The sequence below is a fragment of the Palaemon carinicauda genome, chromosome 30, assembly GCF_036898095.1.
Source record: "Palaemon carinicauda isolate YSFRI2023 chromosome 30, ASM3689809v2, whole genome shotgun sequence".
Taxonomy (NCBI): domain Eukaryota; kingdom Metazoa; phylum Arthropoda; class Malacostraca; order Decapoda; family Palaemonidae; genus Palaemon; species Palaemon carinicauda.
The window spans coordinates 43407685-43427684 of record NC_090754.1 but is presented as its reverse complement, the minus strand read 5'-3'; the positions used below and the strand labels follow the sequence as shown (position 1 = coordinate 43427684).

Below are 20000 nucleotides of genomic sequence, written 5' to 3'. Positions count from 1 at the left end.
TAAAGCATATCATAAGTATTGATCAATAAATGGAAAGTTTCAAGAATAGATTAACGTAATATTATCAGCTAATTAACTAGTGGCTTTCAAAGTAACTATAACACATTGCCACACAAAAGTTATGATAGAAAGGAAATTTATATTGCGGTGTCAAGTGTTTTGTGTATGTGTGTGTGTGTGTGTTCGCAAGCCAAGAAAACATTAAACGATTGTCTTATAAGATTGATTATATCACAACGCTGTTCGCAATAACTTAATCGTCGGGAAATATGACGAATCTGTTGTCACTCGAATATTTAGCAGCCAGATACTATATATCCAGGTAATTCTTTGTATATTAAAAAATGTAACAAAATATTATTAGCCTACCTACTTACCGTTATAATAACCGTGCTTTTATAGCGTGTGTTCATACTGTTAAATTTATAAAGTTGAGTATTTTATTTGTAAAGCGAGGACTGTTGAGTATCTTTCGAGCGTCCGAACGTACGGGGTTCACATGCACAGTTTCTATAGTCAAATTCAGAACTATATTGTAACATATATAAAAACCATGCTAGAAAAAAAGAACTCGTGTTCATAATTGAAAGAAATGAATATTCCTCATATAGTAAATAGAACTTCATAAAGGAGCAACATAAAGATTTATTAATATAAACTGAAACATTCTTGCAAGAGCTCAAACTATAGTCTCTAATCAGATTACGACACAGTCCCTCCCTGGGCTGCCTGACTGACCGGGAGGGAATCTCAAACAGCCAACGACTTTTCAGCGTAGTGTTTTCATTCTAATGTGCCGAAATGTGATTATTCCGGAGAATCTTAACAACGAATCCTAATTTCATCGAGTTCAGCATCAGAACTTCGTTCTATCAAAGCTTCGGTCTATTGCTGGTTGCGATCGTCTTCCGTAACTTACCATGTAAGTTGATGCCAAATTTATATTATCGTAGGCTAATTTAGAAGGCAACGTTTTCGGTTGATACGCTGTACCATGATTTGTTTTGTATGTAGCTCTTTTATAACCTACCAAACATACTACGTTTTAGGGAATATATTAGACATGGAGGAACTGTATTCCACATGCGTTCCTACATATATTTTAGGCTATAACAATAGTCTACGCGCAAGCCTTATCAACTGTAACCATGAAACTAGATTACGTGTTCTTTGAGGTAGGCCGAAGGAATCTGCCAATCATACGATGTTTTATGACATTTATGACATTATGGTCTATACATTTTACATGTAAAGGATAATGTTGGTCCAATATTATGCAAAGGAACTAGGATATGTTCAAACTTCGTAACAAGCTATATTTAATGTCGTGCTAGGCCTAGGCGTCATTTATATTGCACCCGATGGCATATTTAGCGACGTTAAGATAGGCTCATTTATCATGTGATGCTTCCTGGACCCGAGTTTCGGTAATGGAGGTAGGCAATATATAAACGTAGTCAAATGCAACTTGGGAAACAAGATATTAATGTTAGGCTACACCAAGGTTTTCAATAAAATAACAAACAAATTGTCTTATGTCATATTGAGTGACTGTAAAGTATGTGTATATAACATGCAATGTATCCTAGGCCTATGCTTAGGTAGGCTATTATGTAAGCTTTGACAAATATAACTTTGATATTGAATTTTGATGTTGGTGTAGGCCTAGGTTAGCCAGGGAAGTAACAAAGAGACTGAGTCACATGGCATGTTTAACGATAGTATGTGCTTTTAACATGCGATGTTACTGATACATAAGAATTTACCATTTGTTATCAAGGTCCAAGATTTTGTAATGGAAGTAACCTACTCCATGGTTTATCTGGGAAAGCATTATGCGCTGATTTTTCATATAGATATTTCAAATACACAGCACGGTGTCTATTAGTTATCCATCTTCTGTTTCGTTTGTTAAGGATTCATTCATTCATGCAATCCTTTCAAGAGAGAGAGAGAGAGATAGAGAGGGGGGGGGGATCGTGGCCGGTATGCTACTCCCATGTTCCTAATAGTCAGCTGAGCTGCTCTTTCAGACTTATTGCCTGGGGGAAAATATCATAAGAGGTAACGAGGAGCTGCCAGCCATTTCGGATATATATCAATTACCAATTTAAACGGTTTGCTGCCCATGTTTAACATTGTGTACTATATGGATAAATATTTTGTAAATGATTAACACCATGATCTAAATTGGATAAATATTTATAGATAAGCGTTCCATGTGCAACCGAGGTACCGTTTTTAGGTATTACTATTATTTTGACAATTTCAAATAAATTTTTAATACTGTTATTGATATTAGTGATTTTATTGTATGAAATGTACTTGTTCTGTAACGACGTTAACGACTTTTTGAGAGTCACAACCTAATTAAAAACATTTCAAATTCTTTAAACTTTTGTTTTTTTTTTTTTATTTTACGAATGTTTAGTAATAAATGAGCCAAATTTCATATCGTAAGCAATTTTCTACTCATGTTAAGAAGCTGATGATGTAATGTCTATCATATTTGTGACTAGAGGTTATTGTACTCCTCTCTCACACACACACACACACACACACAAACACACACACACACACATATATATATATATATATATATATATATATATATATATATATATATATATATATATATATATATATTGTGTGTATAGAGATAGATATTCTCTTTGAGTTGCAAAGTTTAATACTTGTAAAGAAATGCAGTAAGAAGCGACTTAGCCCTTGCTCTGATTGCTCGTAACTGTGACGCACCACAGTATATAGTATGTATATTTTCCTCTATTTTGGGCGCAAATTCTTTTCCTTACAATTAATTTCGAGTGATGTTGCATTCCTCATGGCATTTTCCACCTTTTTTTGTAGCCTACAATAGTTAAATACCTCCCAGTTAGATTGCCATTAGGCCGGATCCAGGAGTCGTCTGCCGTCTGGTTAGCAGCAAATAATTGGTGTTCACCAACCACAGCTGTAACCCACAAAAGTTTGCTAACTGTCAGATATGTATTACGCTTAAAGACGTTTCATATAAGTTACTAACCTATTATGCTTAAAGACGTTACTTCTAAGTTACTAGCTCTCCAATCCCCTGCCCTCATTTTGTTGTACTGAATTCCGCGATCACACATATATTTCTATTGAATGAAGTAACTTCAGTAGTTGTTATCCTTTAGATTTTCAGCAGATATTTTGGGATTAAGTTACTATAGCCCTTTCCTTCACCCAAGTATGAGATTTACCAACCATCAGGTTTATTCTACTTTATGAGTAGCAGGCTTAAGCAACTCAGTTTTTCAAAGATCTGTGAGTGTTTACAAATGAGATTGCTAGTGTCAGGGATGCAATCCATGCCTTGTCAAATAATAATAATAATGATGATAATAATAATAATAATAATAATAATTATTATTATTATTATTATTATTATTATTATTATTATTATTATTATGTAGAATGGAGACTCAGGAAGTTGGTAGTAGTCTGGTTCTCATCAAATATTTTCAATTCCGCCTTTATTGTAAATCAGCACCACTGGTAGACTTTCATGTCTTGCTACAAGTTATTAGAAAATATTTGATGAGGTTGCTAATGCATATGCTGTCAAAACTTTGGATGCAATCCACTACAGATATCGAAGTGTATTGACATTTTGGGGCTTGTTCCAGAGGATGTTGACCTCTGTTCCCAGCAAGAGTTTTGGCTGTGGGGCTAGACGCAATAGTTACCTTTTCAGTTCCAAACAAATATTTTGGGATATGATTTTTAGTTTATGCCTTTCACATTTGTTGCAACCTAGGATATTTGACTAAATAATAGGGTAATTCTCCCTTTAATGAGGCTGGCTTCAGATGTTGTTAACCTCCCATGTCTCATCAAATATTTTAGGTTCTATCCCCTCTACATCTTGACTACAATCTCCCAACAGGTGACTATACATATGCACATCCCCCAATAGATCATGTAACTCCAGGTGGTCCTAGTCTCTTATTTGAAATCCTCTTATTTGAAGTCCTTCCCCTTGTCCAGTCTGGCTCCAAGCCAACAAAGTCAGCTAATTACTACCTATATCCTCCTCATTATGTGCAAATGGGTTCTCAGCAAGTGCTTTGAGAAGATGTTTCCTATCTTTGAAATTAATCAACATTGTGTAGTCCACCTGTCTCATTTTTTGATTACATATTCCAGTTTATCTTGGTAGCTCAAGTACATCTTAGGTTTCTGCTTCTTGGCAAATATATTCTGGGAAAATATTACTAGTCTAATACTCCTTTGCCTGACTGCAATTTACTGCATCCAACACACCGTTAATTACATTTTTCTTTTGAATAAGTTAACTGAGAGTTTATATCGCTAAGATTCTCAACAAATACTTTATAAATGAGGTGACATGTCCTTTTTCCCCTTCTTGTGATCCATAGCAGCTGATAGACTATTTTTATATTTGTTCTTACGTGACATGCACACCATCGTCCTTTAATATTTCAGCGTGAGCTGAAGATAGTTTTTAGAGATGTTTATCAAGCAGTTGAACGGATGTTGGTGGGTGAGGTCGAAAATCCCTGCCCATCACCAGTCTGAAAGATCCACTTTCGTTTTAGTCGTTGAAGAACACTCATGTATATACTGTCAGCTCTTACCCAAACGTTTTAATTTATTTTGCAGGAAGTGAATACTGATTGTGAATTCGTTATGACTAAACCAACTATAGATCCACACTTCTGTGCATCTTGTAGGGGTCATGATGTTTGCAATCATCTTTGTGCACCAATAACATATTGTATCCTGTGCAGTGGCAGACATACACCTTGAAGGGTTTTCGCCAGTCTTTTTTTTTTTTTTTTTTTTTGGCAATGCTCAAGAAGATACCTAAGAAGTTTTTTGCTTCTTTGGTCTCCTTGGTGGGTATATATGTTTCTGCTGCCCTTGTACATACACCCCCAAGTAAGGCCCCCAGGAAGTATGCATCAGAATCAAGGAGCCCGCTGATCTTCACCAGCTGGCTTTTCAGGTTTTGTTGGTGTGTGGTATACCCCCAGTAGTATCTTCGAAAGCTGGTAGCTTTCTACCCATCTCCATGCAGAATGCTGATAACTGGTTTGACCTAAGGAAGTATTGGACTTCTTAGGTCTTTTAGGTTGGCCCGCTATAACATTTTTGAGGAAGCTTGAAGTAAGAGATAGTTCTACCACAGTTCCCCCAGTGCCATTTATGTGTATATATATATATATATATATATATATATATATATATATATATATATATGTGTGTGTGTGTGTGTGTGTGTGTATGTATGTATATATATCATTGGTAAATTTTGTGACCGTCAGTAATATACATTTCGAAATATTGGATATAGGATGCACCTGCTTCTGAAATAGTTTTAATTAATGATGGGAAATTTTTGTCTGATCTCTCACAGCAAACCCATCTAGTATGGGTGGCAAAGGACTAATACAGTTTTGCTGATCTAGGTGATATGTAAACCCTTTCTTCTCGTTAACGTATCCCCACTGAAAGGGACACACACACACACACATATATATATATATATATATATATATATATATATATATATATATATATATATATATATATATATATATATATATATATATATATATATATATATATATATATATATGGTGGTTTTCAGTGATTCTTAAATAAAATTTAACTTTTCATTATAATACTTTATTTCACATTTAAGAATGCGCACAACAGAGGTCTTATTACCGGAAAAAAAAACTGCACTTCGCTTGTTTAATTCAACTTGCTAATCGCCTCACAGACATGTGACTTAAGCCTAGTCTCGAATTATCCATATATTTTCACTTGTGATTAAAATATCCCCTGGTGGAATATATCCTACGCTTGTAATATTACACCACACATTACTCTGAAATTTGCCAACATATATCATCAAAAATTATATATATGCGACATGAAATGTTATATAAAGAAAAAAAAAAACTGGGAAATATAATTGAACATACAAAATGTATATAATTCTCTAAACTATTTTGTTCCCCTGAACCCTAGCGCAATTTATGTCACAAAGCAAGATTATAATTCTATATGGCCCTCGGGTCCTTTTTTATTTACATATGTTATTACTTCACATAAATTGTATTAGCCGAAAGGCGTATACGTGATATTTTGATACAGCATGGGTAGGAGCCTGCATCTCTCTTGGGGTTACAACTACTGTATGAAGAATTCAGACTTGGTCAGCATGCTCTTTGTCTTATTCATCAACTCTACTTGCTTTCTCGCCAATTTCAGTTAGCACTGAAAACTACCAACAGAGCAATTGCCACAGCGGTCAAGGCCACTTTCCCTTCCACTACTGTCAGGCATTCATGTAAGTCTCGAAGGGTTTGGTTGACATGAAGTGGTGCGATGTTTGCTTAGAGGGGGGAATTGGTCATACGACACCTGGGGCATTTCAGTTAAGTTCGGTTTTTCATTGTGGTGTTAAACACACGAGTTTTCTGGTTTGATAGCGCATGATTTGCACAAGGAACAGGACTGAAAAGTCCTGCTGATTGGTATTCTCTTCTGTAGTTGTTAACCCAGGCCCTATTTTTTTTTAATTACCATCATCCCACATGTAAGTTAATTCCCTTAGGTCGACTTGAGACAGGAAAATATCTGATATTGTCTTTACCTTCTCATATTCGCCGAGTATCAAGAGCCCAAATACAAGATTTCATTATCAAAAGCTGTAGTAGTTGTGCATACGTTTCATATTGTTGCTGTATGATTGTTCTACAGAATTGAAGCATTCAGATTGTAATGGCTTGGCAAAAGACCTTTTAATCACAAACATGTATATTCATTCCCTTCTTTATTACATAATTTGATAGTATCCAGAAACACCAAAGTTCCTTTGTCCCTAATCGCAGCCTCTGTCTATGCAATTTTACCCCCACCCCCTTGCTATCTGCACCCCTTATCCTGATCAAAATGACTTCACATTACCCATATGGTTCCTTTTTTTGCACCCTTGGGTAGCTTATGTCTTCTATGATTATTCATGCAGGTGAAAGATTAACACTATCGAATTATTTACTTTGTGATGTATTTCCAATGCCTTATCTACTTGCCTTTGTACTTCACACTTGGACAAAACAAATACTGAATGCAGGTGCTCATTCAATTGAATACTTTTATTCGAGTCTATCTCAGGAAATGAACAAAGAAATTAACCCCCCTTTTTTGGTTTCTTGTACAAGCTCTTTTACTTGTGACAACAGGCTAATGTTATAATGATAGTTCTCAATGGTTTTCTTTATCACTAAGTCCATCCCTACTGCTACGTAAGTTGTTGACCATTGCACTGTGGTTATTTCGAATTTTAGAAAATAGTATGCAACCAATCCACCATAACAAGGTTTATATATCAGTCCGGCAGCCACTCGCTCTGCTGAAAGCGTCCTGTCCCACCAACTAGCAACCCGAAAAGTAGCACCCCAAACTGACTGAGAGTAACCAACGCGTAGGTTGAACACACTTGCCATCAATTGATAAACCAGCAAAATTAGCTCAGCAAATTTTAGTAATTTTATTCAACAATTTTCCTCATTGTTATTATCTAAGATTGTTTGAAACACTTGCAAAAAAAGAAAGGTTGATAATAAGTCCAAAAACAGTTTCTCGTTGTCAGCATCCTTAATATCTCACATGACTGAAAAAGTCGGTATAGGTTTCTTTTTATACATAATCTTTGTGGTTATAATGTGTACACTTGTCTGATAATGTTAGGAGAGCGCCCAGTTAATTAAATGCTGAATTATGACAATGATAACCTTCATCTCTTTGTCTCCATTTCAACCAGGAGGGGACTTACCACGTCCAAATGCTCTCAACTAAATTTTACAGGTACCATCAGCTGCTGCCTAGAGTCCAGTAACACTGGTCGATGATCCGTATTCCAGTTGCTTGAGTAGCATCTCTTTATGTATTCTTTATACCTTTTCTCATCTGTAAACAAAAAAGACTCGCCTGTCCTACATTATGTTCTATCAAACACCAAGTGACTGGCACATTGGCTTGCATGAAAAATATGAATGGTTGAATTGATTAAAGAGGAAGGAAGGCTTAAGCAGGGTACTTCTCATGTGATCGATATGGAATGTCCGCTTTGACAAAGGATTTCTCTCAGAGTATATCCAGGAAAGATGGGTAACTATCCATGGGGTGACTATCATGAATAGACTGCTGATACACCTTTAGTTTCGGGAGATCGTCAAATACTAAACTCGCGTGCCTTTGTATATTCGATGCAGCTTATGTTTGACTCTGTGGTACGAAAGAAACTAGCTCAAGTGCGATTGAAGTGCCCTGAAATCAAATTGATGGCACTTTTGATTTGGTTCCTTAACCAATCTACTTTGTTGCTGTAATTCTCCATTGTGGTGGTAGCAAAAGTAAACCTTGAGCTTATATTTTATCATCCTTTCACTTTGGGTATTTTACCAGTTTTTAAAGGTACATCTTCATATGGTTATTCAAATGAAATACAATTGGCACATTCATCTGCGTTATTACAGTGATAAATATATATATATATATATATATATATATATATATATATATATATATATATGTGTGTGTGTGTGTGTGTGTGTGTGTGTGTGTGTACGCACAAATACACAATAGATCTAAAGGTTACAACGGAGATCGGTTCCCACGGCTTTTGTAACTAAAGTTTCAATGTAATTCGGAATAACCTAGGTTTGATACTGTGCGTAAGAACCAAATCCATTCTGCTTTGCTGCTAATTCAGTAGTGAAATTATAATCCAGGAATAAAAAATTAACAGTTTATAACAGGGAAATATAATTAGGACTAACAAACTCATGGAGAACATAAGTATGAAATGATGTATTGAAACTGCTAAAAAATAATGCAATTCCTATATGGGAACGCGGTTTATACACACACACACACACATATATATATATATATATATATATATATATATATATATATATATATATGTGTGTGTATATATATATATATATATATATATATATATATATATATATATATATATATATATATAACTTGCATGATTTTGGGAATATGTGCGTTATATCGTACATCCTTTATATTCTTATGCTGATGCCCTATTAGGATAATGATAAACTCAGAATAATCATAAATATACATTGGTAAAAATTTAAACTAACTCCACGCAGCTTTTAATTTCAAACTCCATTCATCTAGTGACCAACTGAGCGTTATCATTCTTCTGCGTAAATAATAGTTTTCAAATATATCCATGATGAAATATTTATTCCACCGGAATCGTTACGTAATCAATCATTCCAGGGAACAGTGGCTAAAAATGGATACATCATGCTGGCAAGATTAATGAGGATCAACAGAAAAACTCTTCTGAGCATTTATACTTGTCTCATGACAGTGCATCCATCGTTAAAGTGTGTAATATTTATTAAAAAAAAAAAAGAAACCACATGAAGTAAAGTTCCTGATCATTCATATGTGTATCTTAGTAGTAATTGTTTACATAAACTGCTGGTTATCTAGTAATTTCACCGATTATGTGTACTACATATATATGTATAATGTTTTGTGTGTGTGTGTGTGTGTGTGTGTGTGTGTGTGTGTGTGTGTGTGTGTATAGTAAAGGTTTGGACCAACTTCACCCTATTATTATTATTATTATTATTATTATTACTTGCTAAGCTACATCCCTAGTTGGAAAAGCAGGATGCTATAAGCCCAAGGCCTCCAACTGGGAAAATAGTCCAGTGAGGAAAGGAAACAAGTAAAAGAATTAAATGAATATCTCCTATATAAAATATAAAAACTTTAATAAAACAAGAGGAAGAGAAACAAGGTAGAATAGCGTGCCGGAGTGTACCCTACCTATCTTATTTAGGTTACATTTGTACGACGGTCATTTTGGTTTCCTGGTTTAATTCTTAAATTAGGTTCAAAGGTTCGTATTGGTCAGTGTATCCAAGAAGTGTAAGGAAATCGCAAAGTCGTTGTGTTTTGCAAGTAATTATACAACGGCTAAAGATATTGTAGTTTATAAAATAAATGTATTTCAGCCCTACAAACATGTCCAAGGTCAGTGTCGAGAATGCATGCCGAAGACGATAGACAAAAAAAAAAAATTGTTTCCTATTCTTGCATTAAAACTCGAGTGCAAATGTATTCATCATCATCATCTCCTCCTACGCCTATGAACGCAAAGGGCCTCGGTTAGATTTTGCCATTCGCATCTATCTTGAGCTTTTACAGCAATGTTTTTCCATTCATCATCTCCTACTTCACCTTGAATATGTCAGGATACCAGAAAACATCAAATCATTCAATCAGTCACGCTTCACAGTCCTCAGCCACGTAGTCCTAGAGCTTCCAACTCTTCTAGTGCTTGTATAGCTCAGTTAAAAGTTGGGTAAACTAATCTCTCTTGGGGGTGTGCAGTGAGCATGATCTCATCCACTTATGGAAATAGCACTTGAGTAATCTCCTATAATAATTTTATTCCTGTTCTGTCATTTAACTCTCAATACTCCTGTGAGGGCTTTGTTCTTAAATCTACAATCTCTGTTGGATATTATTTTTTTTGTCATACCACGACTCATGTCTCTACAGTAACACCGATCTCCCTAAACTGATATATAGCCTGATTTTTATATGTAATTTCAGGCGATTTGATCTGCATATTTTACTTAACCTAATATTGACTGATTAGCTTTTTTCAATCTTTCATTAAACTCCAATTTGCCTATTATTTGGATTTGCATATGATATGCAAATGTATTACGTGATGAATTTTAATGATTAAAAGTTTTCATTATTTTTGCGTCCTTTGCTGTAGGGTAATGTCAATGATTACACCTAATCCTTGGAAACTTCATATAAAAATTATTATTTCTTTAGCATAATTTCTTAGTTGGACCTACGCTACATCTTTTGATAGACCCACGGTAAGAAATGGTCAAATGAAAGAAATTTCTAAAAAATGAGACGTCAAACAAAAATTGATTTGCATTTAAGATTATTAGAGAGATATACGTTAATCATTCCTCTACGAGTACAAAAATGTAGACATCGCGTTTCTCTGCACCTATTTATATTTACACTCGCTGTGTTATTTTGATTTTACAATGTTGATAGCATTCCTTCTATATGTATATGTATATATATATATATATATATATATATATATATATATATATATATATATATATATATATATATGAGTGTGTACGGGATCTCAGTAAAAGTCGTTATATATGAAGCACTTTGATTAAACCCTGCTCGTCTATAATTAGTGATAATTTTGAAGTCGTTGACGTTTATGTTATTCGATCTTTCCTTCTCGTCAGTTCTATTTCGGGAATAATATGCTTGCTTATTATTAGGCTTTTATACTTGCTATTGTTTAAGAACTGATTTCTGCGAATGGAATCATTTATATTACGTATCAACTTGTAATGGGATCCCTCTGCCTTGAGGGCATTCTCCCTTTCCCTAAAAAGGAATCACTTGATATCTTATAAATCTCTTCGATGGGTATAAATTGTGAGGCAACATGTTGAATAATATATAGATAATCTGGAAAGGAGCGGTGCGTTGCTTAGAGGTCTGACACACCGTAAATCTCTTTGAAATCTGGAATTTCGAAGTTTAGCCATATTTCCCCTTCAAGTTACCCAACTTCTTTTTTCTATTTTAGGCTTGAAAGCTTCGGTTTTAGGAGACTTTATATAAATTGAAATTGTATATGGAAACTTTTACTAACCATACATACTGTACATACACGCATACATACATATATATAAATATATATATATATATATATATATATATATATATATATATATATATATATATAAAACTATATTTCTTTTACCACGTCCAGAACGTGATGCTTTACCTGTTCTCACAAAGCCTTTTAGGATTATGTTGATACCCTTACGTCCCTTTCGCCTATTGCCAACAAATGCTGGTACCCATTTACACTAAAAGTAAACAGTTGTGCGATAGGCTGACATTGATCCACAAATCCATCAAACAAAAGTTTAACCACTGCTACGGCAGAGTTGAATATATATATATATATATATATATATATATATATATATATATATATATATATATTTATTTATTTATTTATTTATATCTATATATATAATTTATATATAAATATGTATGTATATATATATACATATACATATATATATATATATATATATGTATATGTATGTATATATATATATATATATATATATATATATATATATATATATACACATATAATCTTAATACTTTGTTCATTTTCTTGAATACCAAAGAAAAGTTTTATATATGCTTTTTTAAGGTATTCTTTGATTATTCTTTCATAATGCATAATTTGTGTGTTGCAAACGCAATCAAACTAATTCAAGTCTAAACTTTTATTCATATAAATACCACAAAGCCAAATTGACTTTTTTTCTCTTTTTGAAACGAAAACAGAAAGAATTTCTTGGGGCACTTCTATATAAGATCTATTATTGAACACGCTTTTATAGAACAACATATTAAATTAAACAAATTATCTTTTCATTATACACATTCTTTGACAAATCCATATCTTGAACTTATATTGGGTGATTCCTAACGTTTTTCCACTTTCAAAAATGTTCTTTCTGGGGCTATGTATACTACAACTAGTCTTTCCTATTTATTTTGAAGCCTTCCTCAAAAGTGTGTCATAACGATCTGTTGAATCATGCACCCTCTTCCTTGTCCAAATTCAGACTCCCCTTCCCCTTCCATGCCTTTTATCATGTGTCAGCTGCTACATTTTCTAAATGAGGGATGTTCTTCCATAATAATATATGTGGATATTATATTATATGTTATATGAATAAAAACATGTTCACCCACACGGACACATACTATATGTAAGCAGTGATATAGATATGATTCTGAATGAGGATACCTTAACGTGTTGAAAGGTTTTGTGTATCGACATGCTCAGCAAAGCTGTACTAGTCAGTGCCACCCACCCTAAGTTGATTTGCTGTGAGCGATCAGACAAGTCTTCTACCATCACCAATCCGCAGTTGGCCAGCGTGGTGATGAAAACTGGCCAAACCCCATACATCAATAAGGACATGTTGGAGGCCTTTGTCGTGCAGTTGACTAGAAACGGCTGCATTTGTTGTTGTTGAATATATATATATATATATATATATATATATATATGTGTGTGTGTGTGTGTGTGTGTGTGTGTGTGTGTGTGTACGTACTGTATGTACGTGTGTGTGTGTAGTATTTATTGTTTCATTGTAAATCTTGCGCTTATACTACGATGTAGTGTGTAGGCCACTTTTCAAGGAATCGTGAACAACCTTCGTAGGAATATTATTTCATTCATCAGCATCTGTCATAATACTGAATAGGTACAGTAATTGCTAAATCATAATCCAAATGATAACTGTTTGATTAATCAATGTGATGTCCTCGGAATACCTTCAATCTATTGTCTATAAAACGAGTATATCTATCCATCTATTTATCTATCTATCTATCTATCTATCTATATATATATATATATATATATATATATATATATATATATATATATATATATATATATATATATATATATATATATATTCAAATAAGTAATATAAATTTTTGATACATTAATGTCTGGATTCTCTTAACGACCTCGGGATCAGAGCCCCAGGCGAAATCACACAAAGACAAGAGCTTGTGACCGCCCGGGAATGGAACCCTGGTCGGCAAGCTTGTATAGACAGTGACTAAACCACTTGGCCACTTGTGTGTATGTATATACACTATGTATATGTATATATATATATATATACATATATATATATATATATTTATATATATATACTGTATATATATATACTGTATATATATATATATATATATATATATATATATATATATATATACTGTATATATATATATATATATATATATATATATATATATATATATATATATATATATACTGTATATATATATATATATATATATATATATATATATATATATATATATATATATATATATATATATTTTGACAGTATTTGGGTCGTCTTTCACTTGTCTTATTTGAAATACTAAGTTAATAAACTACGTTGTCAAAGAAATTTGTCGTTTTCGGCCAGTTTATATCTTTATGAGTTTTGCTGTTTTGTTACTAACATACCTTCATGAATTAAATTCAACGGTCAGGGCAACTAAGTGATCCAAGTTAGAAATTAACAATTTACTTCGCAATATTCTACATCTGCTTTAGGCAAAAGTGAGAAGTTTGAACAAATGAATATTCCGAATTGATTTGGTGATGTCAAGGCTATAGCATTTCTATTTTGCTTGGTAGATTCAGCAATTGGTTGAGTCAGACATAGTAAACGTTTATTCAATTTTGCTGGAGGCTGTAGATTTCTGTTGTGTTTGGTTTATTTTTATTGCCTTGGCTGAATCAGACTTTTCGTAGTGAGCTCTTCGTTGTGCGAAATTTTCGCTGTAGACCAGCCTTTGGTTAGCTTCCACCGAATTATAAAAGTAGTCCATTGAACATTGCATCTTGTTTGTTCTACGAGAAGAGAAATTGTTGAACATTTTAGCCGTTGTTTTGGACCTGCTTTGTCGATTGTTTGCACAGTTTTCATCGATTATTTATCTACCCATTGCAGGGATAAGCAATTTTGTGTTCGTTTATGGAACTACATAACTTTTCTACCAGTATTTTAATTCTTTTATATTGCCTTTCAGCTTTACGGGTGATAGACGGTGAAAAATAATTAATGCTCTTTAGGATTACAATTTGCGAATGTAGTAGGCCACTGGATGAATAATAGATTGTGGAAAATATGTAACTATTAGATGTCAGAAGACTTTGATAATTGGTTTAAGATGCCAAAGTACGAGGGAATTGGGTTTGCAGTTTATTTATGCCTGTGGGTTGCTTGCTTGCTTGCTTCTTTTTTTTTTTTTTTTTTTTTTTTTTTTTTTTTTTTTTTTTTTTTTGTCCAGTCTTAACCGATTTATTTTGATCGATTTAATGTTACTTCAGTTTTGAGAAGAGTCTTTTCAGCTTGTGATATTCGATATCTCTTTTATGGAAAAATTAAGTATTTTATCTGAGCTAAATCATTCTCTTTATATAATGCTCTCTCGATGTCATAGTCGTCCATTCTTTGGCTTCATTCCCATCTCAAAACATAGATATTGAAACCAGTTTATCAATGTTGTTTTTTTTTCTTCTGCTACAACATTGGACCCCTTTACTTAAGGCATATTTTGAAGAATTTATTCATACGCTCTGTTTACAACTATTTTTAACAGGCCGCTGATAGGCTTTCTATAAGTCTACCGTTGACTTGTTCTCAGAAGTATAGAAATTCATATGCTGGAAGGGAATCATTTCTTATTATTCTTGCATATATGCCTTTAGTCCTCCTTCCCTTCCAATTTGTTTTTTTGACTTTAGTTTTATTTAACAAGTTACATTAGTAGTTTGTAAGGGCTTTCTAGACTAGAGCATTAGTTGGCATAGTGTGAGTCAAGTTAATTCACTCATACTTGGCAGACAGTCTTTTCGCTGTTTGCAATTAGAATCAACCTTGTTTTCTCCATGTAGACCTTTGTTAGTGTGTCACCAGCTCTCAGTTGTATATGTTTTGCTCCCGTAGCCATTTGATTTAAATTCATTTACTCATTGTAATAGTTTGATAAAGGAAATAAACTGAGTTTATTGCAAGATATCATTTGAAAATATATTTTGTTGAAAATATGTTGTTTCTATTATAATGGATGAGTTTGGAATTTTTTTTTCCGTAAACGCTATGGTATAAACTGTTTTGTGTTTATGCAGTTAATTTTCTTTAGAATTTGAGTTGTGGCGATTGCTTCTTTGGAAGAATTCCCATTAAAATTCATTCTTATGTTAATATTAATAAAATTGTACCAATTGTAACTTATTGAAAAAATATGCACGAAAAATGTACTGAGTATGGACAGAAACATGATATTCGGTTTGAAATCCCGTTGATATACAGTAGATATAAGAATTCAGATTATTTTCATTTTGGTTAGGGGAAAATATATCAATGCTTGGTTGTTGGATAATGAGAGATAATATGCGAAAAAATGTATGATTAAAAATTTCATTGGAATGATAGTAAGTGAAAGTTAATGAGAAATTAGTAGTATTAGTCTCTGAGGTGAATGGGGTTTGATATTGATTCTCAATGAATAATAGATTTTTTGGGGGGTAAAGGTATTTGTGTGTATTTTTCACCTTTGATGATATATTGGAAATGAATCAATAATTGTTAAAGGAAACAAAGGCATTGCAGTTATTTTATTGAAATTTCAGGAGATAAATTGAAATGTTTTGAAACGAAAAAATGTGTAATTTGAACGGAATATAGTTATAGGTGTTGGTAGAAAATCAGCATCTGAAGAGATCGATCAGTGTAGGTTTTTAGTGGTTTGTCCATGTAGGAAATATTTTCGTGAACAAAGCTAATCAACGGAAAATCAATAAACAGAATATCAAACCTTTTGAACGTATAAAGAATGAACACAAGCCTCCAGGAAACATAATCGTAATTGCTAGTAAAGAGAACACCGGGAGCTGGCAGGTTTCTGATATGCATTACTTGTGGTATTCTGAAATATCATAACCAGTTCATATTTTTGCATATTCCTTGAAAATTTAACTCTAGTCACAAGCAGAGCCGTATCACCAATATTAGAATGAGCCTATAATAGAAAATCTTGCAGCAAAGCATCTTGCACATCTATAATTTTTATCAAATCTATGGACGTTTTGTCTAGATTTGATTCTTGACTATTCCAAAAGTTTGAAATTGGGAAGCATTTACTTGGCTCATGCATTTTAGCTTTGGAAATAACTTTCTGTAAAGATCATAAATCTAAACTAAACACCTATGTATTAGATATACTTTGCAAAGTGTTTTTTTCTACGAAATAATTATTTGTTAAAAAGTAGAATGTAAAAACGCTTCAGAAAATTGACCAGAAAGAGAATAAGAGAAAGGCAGTCAACTATGAAAATGCACCGAATAAAAAAGAAACGGGATTATGCAATTCCGTAAAAATTGTATTGCCATGATAACCAGATGCTCAAGGCAGGAACATATTGCATTTCTTAATGCAAATATAGTTCGTTGTATGTTAAATGAAACAGCGGAGAGTATGTATTAGGATCCAGCAGTATAAGTGCGGAATTTTATGCACCATTGGATGAAGATGGTAAATGGATTAGATCGAAAGAAATTGATACAAATGAAAGTTACCTAGATAGTGTTATGATCACGGGCTTGTGCAGGAATAAAAACATATCCCAAAATCACGCATCATTATTTGACGTTAGTTTATGATTAAAATAGTTATTGAACCGTTACGCTTTCAAGCTTCAATTATTCTAATTGCAATATTTTTAATTTTCTGTTTATATATTTTGCAGTGGGATTGCTGTATTTATATCACCTAGTTGTGTTTTTATCGCCCTTATCGAATGGCGCAGACAGCTGTCCATATTGAAAAAGATCCCACAATATTTTCAGAAGAGAACTCTGGGAAATTAATGTAAAGACATTGCAAAACGGCATGTATTATTTACCGAGATATTGGAGCAAATTCTATTCAGTACGATATTGGACTTATAAATTTCTGGGGTTTCTCGGATTATAAAAATGATTACACCTTCCGCATGCATTTTGAATTTACAAGGGGTAGACATGTATTTACTAATATGTATATATATGTATATATATATATATATATATATATATATATATATATATATATATATTTATATATATATATATATATATATATATATATATATATATATAAATATATATATGTATATATATATACATTATATATATACATATATATATATGTATATATAAATATATATATATATATATATATATATATATATATGTAAAATATATATATATAAGATATATATACATATATTTATGCATATAATATATATACATATATATATATATATATATATATATATATATTTATATATATATATATATATATATATATATATATATATATATAGTCCACTGAAAGACAAAAGCCTCAGACATGTCAATTCATGTCAGGGGGTTTGGCCAGCTTTCGTCTGATCGTACACAGCAAACCAACCTAGTAAAGGTGGCTCTGACTATTACGGTTTCCACCACTTTTAGGTAACCACTGCAAACTCTATGTACTTGTGCCGTGTTTCGGTTGTAGTTATTATCCATGTGTTTAATTAATCAGATTTCATATAATCTCTCTTAATAGTCAAATATATTGTAAGTAGTCAATTATTTTTTGTATTAATGTAAGTGGGTTTCTATTTTATTATTTTTTTATAAACATATTTCTCTTCTGTAAATATTACTAACTATCAGTATATTAATATTAAAACAAAGTTAAGATTGTAATATGTGTATGTATATATATATATATATATATATATATATATATATATATATATATATGTATATAAACATATACATATATATACAGTATATATATAATATATATGTATATATACATATATATATACATATATATATATATATATATATATATATATATATATATTTATATATATATATATACACATACATACATATACCAAGGCACTTCCCCCAATTTTTTGGGGTAGCCGGCATCAAACAAATGAAAAAAATGGGACCCCTCCTCTCTACGTTCCTCCCAGCCTGACAAGAGACTCAACTAAGTTCGGCTGGGACTGCTCCCTAGCTCACCCTCCCCCGATATCCACCACATATGAAGCTTCATAACGCTGAATCCCCTACTGTTGCTACCTCCGTAGTCATCCAAGGCGACCGGAGTACGCAGCAGGGCCTAGCAGAACTGGGTCATAATCGTTCGCCATTCATTCCTATTTCTAGCACGCTTTCTTGCTTCTCTCACATCTATCCTCCTATCACCCAGAGCTTTCTTCATTCCATCCATTCACCCAAACCTTGGCCATCCTCTTGTACTTCTCCCAGAGGAAAGCCAAGGTCAAAGCCAAGGCCAATATATATATATATATATATATATATATATATATATATATGTTTATACATATGTATATATTTATTATATATATATATTATATATACATATATATATATATATATATATATATATATATACATATATTTATATTAGAAGAAAGCATATTTAATCGCTAAAGGTAACTTTTCGTTATTTTACTAACGGTAGTTATGATGTTTTTTACCATTTATCTGTTTAATTTTTTTTTAAAGTGAAATATGGTATAAGTAACATTATCATTCATTTAATCGGAGTAATATGTTGCACAATAATGAACTCTACTTTTTCTTTTGACAGGTTGTCGCCAGGTTAGTGATTATACCATCATGCTATTGGAGTCTTCAACATGCCATTTTAAAGGTAATTAATGTGTGTGTTTTAGTTTCAACAATCCTTCTTTTCAGTTACATAATATATAATGCTTTATTGTGGAAAAACTTCGTAATGCCTGTACCATTTTAGCTATCTATTTCTCGTCGTTCAATACGAATGTATTCTGACTTTTATTAAATATTCCAGATGCTAATTTATACATTGATATTGATAATGTCATTCATAACTGCTGCTATACACCGAGGAAATTGATTTACGTTTTCCAACTCGGGTGCAATTGCACATTTATGCTAATAAAATGGAGCTCTAGTATTAGTGTATGTATGTATGTATATTTATATACTACTGCTAGATAGTTATGGGGTCTTTTGACTGGCCAGGCAGTAATACATTGGATCCTTCTCTCTGGTTACGATTCATTTTCCCCCCTGCCTACACGTACACCGGATAGTGTGGCTTATTCTTTACACATTTTCTTCTGTCCTCATACACCTGACAACACTGAGATTACTATAAAATTCTTCTTTCTGCACTGT

The 20000-nt window shown here is 32.5% G+C and overlaps 1 protein-coding gene across 1 annotated transcript in view; it reads left to right on the top strand.

The window, feature by feature from the left end:
• Nucleotides 1-20000, top strand: part of LOC137623061 (nephrin-like) — a 735729-nt gene that overhangs the window by 74955 nt on the left and 640774 nt on the right. Inside the window, exon 2 of the mRNA XM_068353701.1 lies at nucleotides 19429-19491. The gene's annotated coding sequence lies outside the window, so the exon portion shown is untranslated. The remainder of the gene's footprint in view (nucleotides 1-19428; nucleotides 19492-20000) is intronic.